General features: G+C 49.6%; 2 non-coding genes across 2 annotated transcripts; both read left to right on the forward strand.

The window, feature by feature from the left end:
* Positions 1 to 9,083: 9,083 nt before the first annotated feature.
* On the forward strand, positions 9,084 to 9,155 carry Trnae-uuc. The gene has a single exon. It is a non-coding gene; the product is annotated as a tRNA-Glu (tRNA).
* A 1,047-nt stretch (positions 9,156 to 10,202) lies between these two features.
* Positions 10,203 to 10,274, forward strand: Trnae-uuc. The gene has a single exon. It is a non-coding gene; the product is annotated as a tRNA-Glu (tRNA).
* The last annotated feature ends 6,293 nt before the right edge of the window (positions 10,275 to 16,567 follow it).

Raw genomic sequence — 16,567 nt, forward strand, 5'->3', positions numbered from 1 at the left:
CATCGTATGCAAACGGCAATTTTAGAGGCGGCAGGCCTCTAAATCTTTAATCCCAGCACTTGTTAGCTGAGGCAGGACCACCGTGAGCTCGAGGCCACCCTGAGACTGTAAGAGTGAGATCCCACCTCCAAAAAAGAACTTGCTGTCACTGGCGCACACCTATGATCCCAGTGCTGAGACCGACCAGCCTGGGTCCCTCAAAACAAAAACAAGCCGCTTTTAACTTTATTAAACAATTTTATTGTCGATTCACCACTGACACACCAAAATAAATTAAAAACAAAAAAGGCCAGCCGGCCAACCCGTGAGACACTTCGGGGAATCAGAACCACCACCAGAACCCCACCACCCCGCCGTGGTGCTTGCTTTCCAGGCCCCGGCTGGCCGGGGGGGTGGGCATCAGATGACCCAGGATCACCGACCAGCGCAGACGCCGCGCGCCCCGGGCCGCGGTCAGAGGGTCCCCGGGGCCCCCAGCGCGTCCTCGCCGCCGTGCTCGGGCGCCGCGGACGACACCGAGAGCCGCTGGAAGGCCTCGAGCGCGGGCGGCAGCTCGGCGGCCGCGGGCTCGGGCTCGGGCGGGCCCTCGCCGAAGCCCCACTGGGCGCAGAAGGGGCAGCGCGGCTCCTCGGGGCTCGGCTCCCCGGGCCGCAGGTCGCGGGCTCTCCTCCGCTGCGCCCGGTACTGGTAGGTGACGACCGAGAGGCGGGGCTGGTAGGCGCCGGGCCGGCGCTGCGAGCGGGGCCGCCACGGGGAGCCGCGCGCCAGCGGCGACAGCAGCACCTGCACGGCGCGGCGCTTGTCGAACCAGGCCTGCGGAGCGGAGGACAGCGCCGGGTCAGGGGCGCGGGGCACCGGGCACGGGGGGGCTCGGGCCGAGTTGCCTTAAACGCACTTTACAGATCAGGCCTCCCTCGGCCTCGAGCTGACCTCTGGGAGCGCGGGGAGGGGACTAAGAGGTGTGGCCGCCACACCCAAGCCAGGGTATTTTTCTTTATTTTGCAAACAGATCCTCCCCCAGGGCCAGACTGGCTTCAGTGTCCTTAAATAACTGAGGATGACCTTGAACTCCTGATCCTCCCAGTTCCAGCCCCTCCCACTTAAAAAGTCAGGTCGCAAGCACGTGCCACCAACGGGGTAGCAGGGCCAGGCTGGCTGGCTGGACTTAACGGGGATGGATCGAGGGCCGGGCACCCTGCCTTCGGGGCTCAGGTGGCGAGCTCGGGGCGGGGCGGGGCGGGGGCGGCTCGGGGCAGGGCGGGGGGCGGGGCGGGGCGGGGGGACGGACCGCGACGAGGTCGGCGCTCAGGTTCACCCGGGTCCCCAGCGCGGCGCAAGTGCTCGGGTCGGGGTAGGCGTCCATCTTAAAATGCTTTTCCAGCTCGACGTGCTGCTCCCAGCTGTAGTCCTGGACGTGGGGGCCCAGCGTGTACTTTTCTGCAAGGAGGGGAAGCAGACCACATTAAGCCTTGCAGCCGCCCCCAGGCCTCAACTCGGCTCCCTGCCCCCGAGGCGCAACGGTCTTGGGCATGGCTGCAGGGCCTAAGAATCAGGCTTGCACCCCAAATCCAAAACCTCGCCCTTCGCTGTACCTCTGTTGAGACCTAAGTGTCCACATGTTTGAAATAGGCATCATCAGGGAAAAAAGCAAGCAAGCAAGCAATCACACCACCCAGGAGGCCAAAGGTAGGATCACTTGCAAGTTCTAGGCCAGCCCGGGACGACAGAGTGAATTCTAGGTCGGCCTACCTCAAGCAAACACCCCCAAAATGTCCGAAAGCCCCCAAACCGAGCACTACTGCAGGACACCCAGGGTAGGAAGGCGGGCCAGGGTCTCAGGGTCCAGACCCGGGCCAGGGACCGAAGGGACCCTGACCTTTGCCGGGGCCCAGCGCCCATGAGGTTCCGTGTGCAATCTCTTCGCCCCTCGTAGCAGGGACAACTGTCCTGAACCAGGGGCAGCCTCCCCTGCAGACCCAGATGCGACCCCCCAAGCCAACCACAGGGTCCCATGCATGCCCACCCACCGCCTTGCACCTGCGGCCCGGCCCAACTCACTGAGGACTTGCTCCACAGACTCCATCTTGCTGCGGCTCCACTCGACGGCGACGGCGAGCTCAGTTCGGGGACCTGGGCTTAAATCCCCTGCGGACCCTCCCTCCCGCCCACCTTGCGGCCCCACCCCAGCCCCGCCCCCAGCCTCTGCAGCCGGGCCTTTGCTACATAGTGTTTTTTTCCCCTTCATGTTTTCTGGAGGTTCTTTTCGTGGGGGTGGGGGTGCTGTCTGGAGTAGTTTAGAGTGACCTTGAAGTCAAAGTGAACCTGAGACTTGAACTCCTAAACATCTTGCCTCAGTTTCCCAAGCGCTGGGAGCGTGCACCACCATGCCCGGTTTGGGTTACTTACTGGACGGGCTACTGAGTCCTGGGTTTCTGCTGGGGGCCTGGACACTAACACTCATGGGCCTCCTGGACAGTTTCAGGCCGGCTCAAACTCACAGCGATCCTCCTACCTCTACCTCCTGAGTGCTGGGATTAAAGGTGTGCGCCACCACGCCCGACAGAACCTTGTGCATCTGGCTACATGGGTCCTGGAGAATTAGACCCGGGTTCTTTGGTTTTGCAGGCAAGCACCTTAACTGCTAAGCCATCCCTTCCAGCCCTGAACTTTGCTTTTTGCTTTTTTCTTTTGTAAGGACACATCATGTGTTGGTACCATCTTTTCCCTCCTTCTTGCCCTTTCTCCACAGGGGGCGATCTTCCGTGGGGTTACTGGTATTGCCCATGGCTGAACTTCTTTTTTAAGACATGCTATCCTGAAGTCCAGGCCATCTTCATGCTCCGTATGTAGCAGAGGAAGACCTTGAACTTCTGTTCCTCCTTCTCCCTCCATTTCTCCAATGCAAGGATTAATTTTTCTCTCTTTTACTTTTTTAACTTTTTAATATTTATATATTTACTGGAAGCAGGGTTTCACTCTAGTCCACTCACTATGTAGTCTTAGGGTGGCCTCGAACTCATGGTGATCCTCTTAACCTCTGCCTCTCAAGTGCTGGGATTAAAGGCCTGGGCCACTATGCTGGGCTCTCTTTCTTTTCTTTGAAGATAGGATCTCACTCTGTACTCGACTGGCCTCAAACTCTTAATATCCTGATTCAATCTCTGGAGTGCTTGGATTACAAACAGGTTTGGGTCTCCAAACTATAGAGCTGAATTTTTTGTTGCTGTTTGCTCAAGGCTGTTTTTTTTAACCTCTGCTTCTCCAGTGCTGGGATTAAAGGTGTGCGTCACCACGCCCAGATTTTTCTTTACTTACCTACCTGTTTATTTATTTTAGGTGGGGTCTCTAACTCAGGGCTTCAACTCACAGTGGTCCTCCTACCTCAGCCTTTTTTTTGTTTTGGTTTTTGAAGGTAGGGTCTTACTTTAGCCCAGGCTGACGTAGAATTCACTATGTAATTTCAGGGTTTCCTCAAACTCACAATGATCCTGCCTCCCAAATGCTGGGATTAAAGGCGTGTACCACCACCCATGGCATTGAATATAGCCCTCCCTGGTTATGGGCTCTTACATTACTGCCACCTGTACAACAATGCTCCCTGAGCTTCGGAGGATGAGATTGATAGAGATGTCTCACTTAGTGCTTAAACGCTCCAAAGCCACTCTTCTTTTTTTTTTTTTTTTTCTGAGGTAGGGTCTTGCTGTAGCCCAGGCTGACCTGGAATTTACTATGTAGTCTTAGGATGGCTTTGAACTCATGGCGATCCTTCCTACCTCTGCCTCCCGGGTGCTGGGATTAAAGGTGTGTGCCACCACGCCCCGCTGTTTTTGTTTTTGAGACAGTGTCCTGTAGACCAGTCTGTCCTCAAACTCGTGATCCTTTGGCCTCAGCTTCCTGAGTAGCGGGGATGACTGGCCTGGGCCACACCTGGCTTGTTTGGAAGACTGGGTTTGGGTCTCCCAGGACGTGAGCTTCTAGACAGTGCAAACCAACTCCAGACGCATGCATCACCTTGTGCGTCTGGTTAACGTGGGACCTGCAGAATTGAACCTGGGTCCTTAGGCTTAGTGGGCAAGTGTCTTAACTGTTAAGCCATATTTGCAAGGAATGGGCACACCATGGCTTCCTGCCACTCCAGACATAAGTAGCACTTTGGGTACTGAACCCAGATAATCTGGTTTTGCAACAAACAAGTGCCTTTAAGCTCTGAGCCTTACTTATCCCCAGTCCTTTTTTGTTTGGTTTTCGAGGTAGGGTCTCGCTCTAGCCCATACATGCCAGGAACATTCACTAAGTAGTCTGAGACTGACCTTGAACTTACAGTGATCCAACTACCTCTGACTCCCAGTGAACCCAAAAGATTTTTTATTTACATTTATTTATTTAGGTTTTTCGAGGTAGGGTTTCACTCTGGCCCAGGCTGACCTGGAAGACCTGGAATTCATTATGGAGTCTCAGGGTGGCCTCAAACTCATGGTGATCCTCCTCCCTCTGCCTCCTGAGTGCTGGGATTAAAGGCGTGTGCTACCATTCCCAGTAGATTTTTTATTTTTTAATTATCTTTGACAGGGAAAAAATCCAATCAAGCCAGGTGTGGTGGTACACGCCTTTAGTCTCAGCACTTGGCAGGCTGACGCTGGAGAATCACTGTGAATTTAGTGCCAGCCTATGGCAACCAAGTGAGTTCCATGTCAGCCTGGGCTGGAGTGAGACCCTGCGCCCCCCCAAATTATATGGAAACCTACTTTTTTGTACAATGGAACACTCAGGAGCCATGGATTGTTACTAGAAAATTCTTGGTGCCAGGGATGGGATACCTTCCAGTGAGTTGTTGACCAGGGAGTTGTCTGATGTCCCCAAAACATTATTGGCCATTCCTGAGGCCCTTGGTTTCCCACCAGGAATAGATGGTAAGACCCTATTGCTGAAGACTCCACATACGTGGGCTGAAAGGTCACTGAGAAATCCTGCTGGAGCTGAGCTGAAAACCTCCTCCATGTAGACCAGCTGACAGAAAGCTGGAAGAAGCCATTCTGCATGCAGTTCAATGGGAGAGAGAAAAATAACCAGTGAAGATACTCAACAGTGGACAGTGCAAGCCTTATATTTGGCCCGCCAGGCCAAATGAGCTAACCAGTGCAATAGTGGCACATCTGTCATGGTGGCTGTTGCCCTCTAATTGGACTGGAGGCCCGCTCCATGGGAGGGAATACATCCCTGATACTGAAAATCTACAGTAGGGGTGGTCATGAGCCCTAGGGGTGTAATGTCTGCTGCTGTCTGGCTACATGTATATACTATGCTCACCAAACTGCCCTGTAAGCACGTCTCTTCATGTTCATACCCTTATGTTAATGTTACTCTCATTTTTTTGTTAGAGAACTTTCTCTTTTCAGATGGCAGTGACCTGGGATGACTCAGATGGCACCATGGTGCTGAGAAGAAGTGACAGGAGTGCTCAGCACTGCAATATCTATCACACCTTCCAAGGCTCAGGGTCCATTGTGGAAGAGGTGGCAGAAAGAATGTAAGAGCCAAAGGGAGGGTAGGACTCTTTACAATGTGCTCCCCCAGACACAAAATGGCCTGGATATCCATGACTTCACAGTGCCTGACACTACCTACACAAGACCATCATGATAGGAGGAGAAAGCCAGGCGTGGTGGCGCATGCCTTTAATCCCAGCACTCAGGAGGCAGAGGCAGGAGGATCGCTGTGAGTTCAAGGCCACCCTGAGACTTTGTAGTTCATTCCAGGTCAGCCTGGACTACAGTGAGACCCTACCTCGAAAAACCAAAAACAACAACAACAAAAAAAGATAAAAGAAAGACTTATTGAGATGGGGAGGGGATATGATGGAGAATGGAGTTTTAAAGGGGAAGTGGGGGGAGGGGAGGCATTAGCATGGGATATTGTTTATAATCATGGAAGTTGTTAATAAAGAAAATTGAGGGGGTTGGGATGGTATTACCATGGGACATGCATACTTTTAAATTTTTTTTTGGTTTATTTTTATTTATTTATTTGAGAGTGACAGACAGAGAAAGAGGCAGAGAGAAAGAATGGGTGCGCCAGGGCTTCCAGCCACCGCAGATGAATTCCAGATGCGCACACCCCCTTGTGCATCTGGCCAACGTGCGTCCTGGGGAATTGAGCCTCGAACCGGGGTTCTTAGGCTTCACAGGCAAGCGCTTAACCGCTAAGCCATCTCTCCAGCCCACCATGGGACATATTTTATAATCATGGAAGATGTTAATAAAAATTGAGAAAAAAGAATTGAAAAGAGAAAACAATTGCCATGACCAGGTGTGTTGGCACATGCCATGAATCCCAGCAGAGGTAGGAGGACACTGTGGGACTATGGTGTGAGATCCAGATCAGCCTAAGCTACAGGGAGACCCTACCTGGAAAAACCAGAAAGAAAACAAAAGTCCAAGTCAGGCGAGGTGGAGCACACCTTTAATCCCAGCACTGGGGAGACAGGGGTAGGAGGATTGCCACCCTGAGACTGCATAGTGAATTCCAGGTCAGCCTGAACTAGAATGAGACCCTACCCTGAAAAACCAGGAAAAAGAAAAAAAAAGTCCACCCAGGAAACCCCAGGCTGGACACCATCGTTGTGCTCCTGGGAGACATCAGCTGAAGGAAAAGCATCTAGTTCCCAGCCCTCCAGCCCTGGGCCTGTGAACCCACAGGCACGCCCACGCCCATCAAATGGCCAGGTGGGAATATTGAACAGATGGCTCAGTGGTTAAGGCACTTGCCTGCAAAGCCAAAGGACCTAGGTTCGATTCTCCAGGACCCACGTTAGCCAGATGCACAAGGAGGCACACGCACCTGGAGTCTGTTTGCAGTGGCTGGGTGCTGTGGTGTACCCATTCTCTCTATATATATTGTCTCTCTCTCTCACTCACTCAAAAGAAAGTCAGCTCCTATCCAGCAGGTAGGGAGCTGGTGCATTCAGGGGCACAAGTCAGCAGGATGTGACCTAGGGGTCCTGCAGGGTCCAGCGGGCACCGATACCCCATGGACTTGCAAAAGAACCCAACTCATAAGCCCTGGGGTACAATGTTATCTCTTCCTTGTACCTCAGTGTTCTTCCAAATAACAAGGGTTCCGAGAAGGTGTCCTGGGATAAGAAGGACCTGGAGAAGTCAGTGTGTAGTGAGACCTCCGAGGCACTGGGCAGGACAGCTCACAGCTAGCCGGGGCTGCAGCTGGGCCTGGGCCTGTGGAGGTGGTGGGGTGTAGCTGGCCTGTGGCGGAGTGTACCTAGGGTTTGTTGGGGCTCATAGAGGACAGAGCGGAGCATGGTGTCCTTCCTCTATCACCTGTCCACCTTGAGTAGTGTCTCTCTCTCAACTTGAAGCCACCACTCTGGGGAACCCCAGTACTTTTCCAGTCCCTGCTCCCCACAAGCCTGGGGTTATAGGTAAGCATGGCCACACTCAGCTGTTTGGGAGGATTGAGGTGTGTTCGAGGCCAGCCTGGGACTAGAGTGAGTTCCAGGTCAGCCTGGGCTAGAGTAAGACCCTACATTGAAAAACAAAACAAAAGGGACAGAAAGAGACTTTATCCTGACAGCCCGAGTGGTCTAGAGACTGAGAGTTCAAATCTCCCCACCCCACGTAAAACTGCCGGGCGTGGCCACAGCACCTGTAACTCCAGTCCCAGAGGAGGGCTGAGACTGAGAATCTTCTGAGACCCCCCAAGCCCAGGAATCAGGATAAAGAGACTCAGGCTCTAAACCAGATCCGTGTCACCCACCCTGGGCTCTGCAGGTGAGGGACCCCGTGACAGGACAGTGTCTGGAGCACCACAAAGGCGTATACACTTGCATATACTGCATCTATCACACCACACACCGCAGCAAAAAGAAAAAAAAGCTTTTTGGAGTTGGGGGATAGTGTCACATGCTTTTAATCCTGGTACTCTGGAGGCAAAGGTAGGAGGATCATGTGAGTTCAAGGCCACCCTGAGACCACATAGTGAATTTCAGGTAAGCCTGTTTTTTTTGTTTTTTTTTTTTTTTAAGTTTTGTTATTTATTTATTTATTTTTTAAAGAGAAATTTGCAGTTTTAAATGCCTACATTTATTTTTTATTTTTTCGGTTTATTTTTATTTATTTATTTGAGAATTACAGACAGAGAAAGAGGCAGAGAGAGAGAGAGAGAGAGAGAGAGAGAGAGAGAGGGGGGGGGGGAGAATGGGCATGCCAGGGTTTCCAGCCACTGCAGACGAATTCCAGATGCGTGCGCCCCCTTGTGCATCTGGCTAACGTGGGTCCTGGGGAATCAAGCCTCGAACCAGGATCCTTAGGCTTCACAGGCAAGTGCTTAACCACTAAGCCATCTCTCCAGCCCTTGTTATTTATTTTTAAAAACTTATTTAGTTGAGAGTGACAGAGAGAGAAAGGGGGCGGGGAGAGAATGGACATGCCAGGGCCTCCAGCCACTACAAAAGAACTCCATATGCATACCCCACCTGGCTTACATGGATCCTGGGGAAACCGGGATCCTTAGGCTTCACAAGCGAGCGATTAACCGCTAACCCATTTCTCCAGCCCCAAGTCTGGAGACCATACCTCCAGGAAAAAAAAAAAAAAGAAAAAAGAAAAAAAAAAAAAAACCAATAATTCCCAGCACTCAGAAGTAGAAGTAGAAGGAGGATCGCCTTGAGTTCGAGGCCAGCCTGAGACTACAGAGTGAATTCCAGGTCAGCCTGAGCTAGAGACCCTACCTTGGAAAACCAAAAAAAAAAAAAAAAAGCCAAAGATTAAAAACAACAACAAAAACCTTCCTTTCAAAGCCCAAAGCCCAGCAAGGTGGCTCATGCTTGTAATCCCACTACTTGGGAGAGCAAGGCTGGCCAGCAAAAACAGGGCTGGAGGGATGTTCAGTGGTTACAGGCTTTTGCATGTAAAGGCAGACGTATAAAGTGGTGCAGGGGCCAGAGAGGTTGTTAGAGGTTGTTTAGTTGTTAAGGCAGAGGCTCAAGGTTGGGGTGGGGCTGGACATGGAGAAGCAGAGCAGAGTCTCAGGACCCAGCCACAGGGGGAAACTTCTCAGTAAGAAGAGGCATCTCCCATATGGTCTAGCGGTTAGGATTCCTGGTTTTCACCCAGGCGGCCCGGGTTCGACTCCCGGTATGGGAATGAGTTACTTTTCTGTTTACCATGCATCTGTAGTTCCTTAGCAGTTCTGTTTGGCTCTCTTCTTGCCAATAAATGAAAGTTAACTGGGCGTAGTTGCACATGCCTTTAGAGGTAGGAGGATTGCCATGAGTACGAGGCCACCCTGAGACTACCGAGTCAGCCTGTGCTACAGCGAGAACCTACCTTGAAAAACAAAAAAAGGAAAGAAAGATCGTAATACAGGCAAAGACACAGAGAACCACGGTATCTGCAGAGGTTAGATCCAGTTTGGTAAAGCTCTTCCAGTTTTGTAGTATTTGGGGCTGAACCTAGGGCCTTGCTCATTCTAGGCAGGTCAGTGTCACTGAGCCAGGCCCCAGCTCTCTCTCTCTTTTTGGTTTTTCGAGGTAGAGTCTCACTCTAGCCCAGGCTGACCTGTAATTCACTATGTAGTCTCAGGGTGGCCTCGAACTCACAGCGATCCTCCTACTTCTGCCTCCTGAGTGCTGGGATTAAAGGTGTGTGCCACCATGCTGGGCTGCCAGCTCTCTTTTTACTTTTAGTTGCCCAGTCAAGACTTGAATTTGTGCCCCTCCAGCCTCCACATTAGCTGGAATTACAGGCCTAGTGGTGAAGGAACTTTCCAGGAAGTGAAGCATCACATCTCAGCTTCCTGGGTAGCTCCTGGCCACATTTTCTTTTTTTCTTCCCCAGGAAATCAATATGTAGTCTTAGGCTGGCTTCAAACTCTTAGGGATACTCCTACCTCAGCCTCCCAAGTGCTGGGATTAAAGGTGTACACCACCATGTTTTCAAGGATATTTTATATGTTATGAGCAAACGTTTTCATGGTGCTGCCAGAGTTTGCTGAGTCCTCCAACCCACAAAACGGATCTAATTCTCTTCTGCTCGGCCAGGTGGCTCTGACCTGGAGTGTAGGTTCTGCAGAGAAGTGGGCCCACAAGGGGGCGACAGAGGACGGAGGCTGAGGCATAGGGTGGGGCGGGGAGACCAATAGACGCTCAGGCCCTGGCCACACTGAGAAACTGCGAAGCCACCACAGACACCTCCCATATGGTCTAGCGGTTAGGATTCCTGGTTTTCACCCAGGCGGCCCGGGTTCGACTCCCGGTATGGGAAGCAGTTGTCTTTTCTGTTTGTGGCTATATATTTGCACCTGATCCCATCTGAAGATGAAAGAAAGCATTAGGAAAGTGGCATTTTTTTCCCCCCCTCGGTAGGTTCTCACTCTAACCCAGACTGACCTGGAGCTCACTCTGTAGTCCAAGGCTGGCCACGAACTCATGGTGATGGAGCCGCACTTTTTTTTTTTTTTTTTTTTGGTGGGGGTTGAGGGAGGTTCTTTGGTTAGTGAGACAAGGGTCTCATGTAGTCTAGACTAGCCTTGAACTTGCAGCAATCCTCCTGCCTCTGCCTTCTAAAGGCTGAGTGCCACCACTCTTGCTGCCCCCCCCCCCCACAAGTATTGTAGCCCAGGATGACTTTGAACTCCTGATATTCCTGCCTCAACCTCAGAAATCCTGGGATTGCCGACATTCGCCACCCAATTCTGGCTTGTTTGTTTGTTTGTTTATTTGTTTATTTATTTCTTCTTTTCATTTGAGGTAGGGTCTCCCTTTATCTCAGGTTGACCTGGAATTCACTGTATAGTCTCACACTGGCCTCCAACTCAGCAATCCTCCCTCTCTTTTTTTCTTTCTTCTTCTTTTTTATTTTCATTTTTTGATTTCTCGAGGTAGGGTTTTACTGTGGCCCAGGCTGACCTGGGATTCACTATGTAGTCTCAGGGTGGCCTCAAACTCACGGCGATCCTCCTACCTCTGCCTCCCGAGTGCTGGGATTAAAGGTGTGTGCCATCACGTCCACTTTTTTTATTTTTAATATCTTATTTTTATTTATGTATTTGAGAGAAACAGAGAGAGAGAGAGAGACTGGGTGTGGTGGCATACACCTTTAATCCCAGCACTCGGGAGGCAGAGGTAAGAGGATCGTCAAGAGTTCGAGGCCACCCTGAGACTACCTAGTGAATTCCAGGTCAACCTGAGCTAGAGTGAGATCCTATTTTGAAAAGCAAAAATAAATAAATAAAATAAAAATAAAAAAAATTAATTTATCTGTTTGGAAGATGAGAGAGAGAATGGGCATGCCAGAACCTCCAGCCAGTGCAAAGGAACTCCAGATGCATGTGCCACATTGTGCATCTGGCTTTTATGTGGGTACTGGGGAATTGAACCCAGGTCATTAGGCTTTGCAGGCAATTGTGTTAACCACTGAGCCATCTTTCCAGGCCTGTTTTAAAACAATTTTTAATTTATTTGAGGAGGGCAGGAGAGAGAGAGAATAGGTACACCAGGGCCTGAAGCCACTGCAAATGAACTCCAGATGCATGTGCCACCTTTTGCACCTGGGGAATTGAACCTGGGTTCTTTGTCTTAGCAGGCAAGCACCTTAACCACTGAGCCATCTTTCCAGCCCCAGCTTTCTTTCTTTTCTCCTTTTTTTTTTTTTGACTTAGTATCTCTTTCTAGCCCAAACTGACCTTGCTCAGGCTGGCCTCAAACTCACGGTGATCTTCCTACCTCTGCCTCCTGAGTGCTGGGATTAAAGGCGTGTGTCGCCACACCTGGCAACTGTGTGTGTGTGTGTGTGTGTGTGTGTGTGTGTGTGTGTGTATTTTTTTGTTTTTGAAGTAGGGTCTCCCTCTAGCCCAGGCTGACCTGGAATTCATTAAATAGTCTCAGGGTTGCTTTGAACTCATGGTGATCCTCCAGCCCTGGTTAAAAAATATATATATTTATGTGCCTGGCGTGGTGATGCACGCCTTTAATCCCAGCACTTGGGAGGCAGAGGTAGGAGGATTGCCGTGAGTTCGAGGCCACCCTGAGACTCCGTAGTGAATTCCAGGTCAGCCTGGGCTAGAGGGAGACCCTACTTCGAAAAAACAAAAACAAACAAACAAACAAACAAACAAACAATATATATATATATATATATATATATATATATATATATATATATATATATATATATGGTTATGGGAGAGACCCAGATAGAGAGATAATGGGTGTGACAGAGCCTCTAGCCACTGTAGACAAACTCCGGACACATGCACTGTCTGGTGCAACTAAATTTATGTGGGTACTGGGGAACTGAACCTTAAAGAAATATCTATGAAGGGGAAGAGATAGAGAGAGGGGCCGTATACCAGAATGAACTAAAGAAACATGCACCATTTTGTGCAACTGGCTTTACATGGATACTAGGGAATTGAACCCAGGCCATCAGACTTGTCAAGCAAGCATCTTTAACCCCTGAGCCATCTCCCCAGTCCTCAAGACTGACTATTTTCTATCCTTTTTATTCTTTTTAAATTGTATTTTATTTATTTATTTATTTGAGAAAGAGACGGAGGGAGAGAGAGAGAGAGAGAGAGAGAGAGATTGATTGAGAGAGAGAGAGAGAATGAGCGCACCAAGGTTGTCAGCTGCTGTAAATGAACTCCAGAAACATGCGCCACCTTGTGCATCTGGCTTACATAGGTACTGGGGAATCGAACCTGGGTCCTTTGTCTTTGCAGGCAAATGCCTTAACCACTAAACACATCCCTCCAGCCTTGTTGTTTTACTTTTGTGGAAAGGTCTGGCTCTAGCCCAGGCTGACCTGGATGGAATTCACTAAGTAGTCTCAGGCTGGCCTCAAACTCACAGCAATCCTCCTACCTCTGGCTTCCAAATGCTGGGATTAAAGGGGTGCACCACTGTACCCAGTTTATATTTATTTATTTATTTATTTTGAAAGAGAAAGAATGAGCAAGAGAGAAAGAGAGAGAAAGAGAGAGAGAGAGAGAGAGAGAGAGAGAGACAGACAGACAATTGGTGCACTAGGACCTCCAGCCACTGCAAGTGAACTCTAGGGGGTGCACCCCCTTGGGCGCATGTGTGACCTTGTGGGCTTGGGTCAATCTTGTGCATTTGGCTTATGTGGGACCTGGAGAGTTGGAAATAGCTGCTTTGGCTTTGCAGGCAAGAGCCTTAACTGCTAAGCCATCTCTCTAGCCACCTCCCCCTTTTTTAAGGTAGGGTCTCACTCTAGTCCAGGCTGACCTGGAGTTCACTATGTAGTCCAAGGGTGCCCTCAAACTCAGGCAATCCTCCAAACTCTGCTCCCCCCCCCCAAGTGCTGGGATTAAAGGTATGTGCCTCTACACTGGGCTCAGATTTCTCATCTCTATTTATTTTACTTTTAAAAAAGATTTTTTTAGCCTGGCATGGTGGTGCACACCTTTAATTACAGCACTCAGGAGGCAGAGGTAGCCATGAGTTCCAGGCTACCCTGAGACTCCATAGTGAGTTTCAGGTCAGTCTAGGCTAGAGTGAAACCCTACCTCTAAGCCACCCTCCCCCCCAAAAGTTTTTTAATTTAAAAAACATTATTTATTTATTGGAGAGAGAGAGAGGCAGAAAGAAAGAGAGAGAATAGGCATGTCAGGGCCTCCATTTGCTGCAAACAAACTCCAGATGCCTGCGCCACCTTGTTTATCTGGCTTATGTGGGTCCTGGGGGATTGAACCTAATCCTTTGGCTTTGCAGGCAAATGCCTTAACCACTAAGCCATCTCTCCAGCCCTATTTAGCTTAATTTTTAAAAAAATTTATTTTCTTCTTCTTCTCCTCCTCCTCCTTTCTTTCCTCCTCCTTCTCCTCCTCCTCCTCCTCTTCTTCTTCTTCCTCCTCCTCCTCCTCTTCTTTTTTTGGCTTTCTCCAGGTAGGGTCTCACTCTAGTCCAGGCTGACCTGGAATTCACTATGTAGTCTCAGGATGGCCTCAAACTCAGGGCATTCCTCCTACCTGTGTTTCCCAAGTGCTGAGATTAAATGTGCGTGCCATCATGCCCAAAGTAGAGTCTTGCTGTAACCCAGAGTGACCTAGAATTTACTCTGGTCCCAGGCTGGCCTCAAACTCACAGCGATCCTCATTCTACTGCTATGATTAAAGGTATATGCCAACAAAACCAGCTGGGTTTTTTTTTTTTTTTTTTGGTTTTGGAGGTAGGGTCTCACTCTAGCCCAGGCTGACCTAGAATTCACTATGTACTCTCAGGGTGACCTTGAACACATGGCTGTCCTCCTACCTCTGTCTCCCAAGTGCTGGGATTAAAGGTGTGTGGCACCACATTTGGCTATGTTTTGTTACTTTTTTCTTTTAAATGTTTTTTGTTTTAACTATTAAAAAAAACATTTCAGGGCCGGAGGGATGGCTTAGTGGTTAAGGCACTTGCCTGCAAAGCCAAAGGACCCAGGTTCGATTCTCCAGGACCTGTATAAGCCAGACACACAAGGGATGCACGTGTCTGGAGTTCATGTGCAGTGGCTGGAGGCCGTGGTGTGCCCATTCTCATTCTCTCTGTCTTTCTCTCTCTTTCTCTGTCAAATAAATAAAAAATAAAATATTAAACAAAAATTTTATTTTAGAAAGACACACACACACACACACACACACAGAGAGAGAGAGAGAGAGAGAGAGAGAGAATGAGAATGAGAATGGGCACCCCAGGGCTTTTAGCCACTCCAAACTAACTCCAGACATATGTGCCCCCTTGTACATTTGGTTTACTTGGGTCCTGGGGAATTGAGCCTAGGCTCTCTGGCTTTGCAAGCAAGCGCCTTAACTTCTAAGCCATTTCTCCAGCCCTGTTATTTTTTTGAGGTAGGGTCTTGCTCTAGCCCATGCTGACCTAGAATTCATTATGTAGTCCTAGCGTGGCCTCGAACTCACAGCAATCCTCCTACCTCTGCCTCCTGAGTGCTGGGATTAAAGGTGTGTGCCACCACGCCTGGCCTTTTGTTATTTTTTAAAAATGTATTTATTTATTTGTGAACAGAAAGAGAGAGAGAGAGAGAGAGAGAAAAGAGACAGAGAGAATGGGCATGCCAGGGCCTCTAGCCACTGCAAGTGAGCTGCAGATACATATGCCATTTTGTTCTAGCTTCACATGAGTACTGGGGATTGTTAGGCTTTGCAGGCAAGTGCCTTAACTGCTGAGCAATCTCTCCAGCCCTTCTTATTAATCTTTTTTTTTTAATATGTATATTTTTTAATTTGAGAGAGAGAGAACAGGTGCGTGAGGGCCTCCAGCCACTGCAGAAGAACTACAGACACGTGCGCCACCTTGTGCATCTGGCTAACGTGGGTCCTGGGGAGTTGAACCTGGGTCCTTTGGCTTGCCTGCAAACCTAAGGACTCATGTCCAATTCTCTAGGTCCCACATAAGCCAGATGCACAAGGTGACGCAAGCACACAAGGTTGCACATGTACACAAGCTGGTGCATGCATCTGGAGTTCTTGTGCAATGGTTGGGTGCCCTGGCACGCCAATTATCTCTCTCTCACTCATAAAAATGCAAAAATATTTTATTTATTTATTTACGAGAGAGAGAAAAAGGCAGATAAAGGGAATGGGCACACTATGGCCTCCAGCCACTGTAAATGAACTCCAGACACATGTGCCACTTTGTGCATCTGGCTTTATGTGGGTACTGGGGAATAATAGAACCCCAGTCATTAACCTTTGCAGACAAGTGCCTTAACTACTGGGCCATCTCTCCGTCCACCCCCCCCGCCCCATTTCTTTTTTCTTTTTCTTTTCTTTTCTTTCTTTCTTTCTTTCTTTTTTTTTTTCAAGGTAGCATTTTACTCTAGCTCAAGCTGACCTGGAATTATACTATGTAATCTCAGGGTGGCCTCGAACTCATGGTGATCCTCCTACCTCTGCCTCCTGAGTGCTGGGATTAAAAGCTTGTGTCGGGGCTGGAGAGATGGCTTAGCGGTTAAGCACTTGCCTGTGAAGCCTAAGGATCCCGGTTCGAGGCTTGATTCCCCAGAACCCACGTTAGCCAGATGCACAAGGGGGCACACGCATCTGGAGTTCGTTTGCAGTGGCTGGAGGCCTGGGGCGCCCATTGTCTCTCTATCTTTCTCTCTATGTCTTCAAATAAATAAGAAAAAAAAAAAAAAAAAAGGCTTGTGTCACCACACTGGGCTTTTTCTTTTCTTTTCTTTCTTTTTTTTTTTTTTTAGGTAGGGTCTCACACTAGCCCAGGCTGACCTAGAATTCACTCTGGTCTCAGGCTGGTCTTGACTCACAGTGATCCTCCTACTTTTGCCTTCGAATGCTGGGATTAAAGACATGTGCCCAGCTTAAAAAAAAAATTGCTGCCGGGCGTGGTGGCGCACGCCTTTAATCCCAGCACTCGGGAGGCAGAGGTAGGAAGATTGCTGTGAGTTCAAGGCCAGCCTGAGACTACAGAGTTAATTCCAGGTCAGCCTGGACCAGAGTGAGACCCTACCTCGAAACCCCCCCCCCAAAAAAATTAAAAATAGTTTGTTTATCTGCAAGGATGGGGGGGTAGAGGGAT

This window comes from Jaculus jaculus, chromosome 14 (assembly GCF_020740685.1).
Source record: "Jaculus jaculus isolate mJacJac1 chromosome 14, mJacJac1.mat.Y.cur, whole genome shotgun sequence".
In the NCBI taxonomy this organism is placed as follows: domain Eukaryota; kingdom Metazoa; phylum Chordata; class Mammalia; order Rodentia; family Dipodidae; genus Jaculus; species Jaculus jaculus.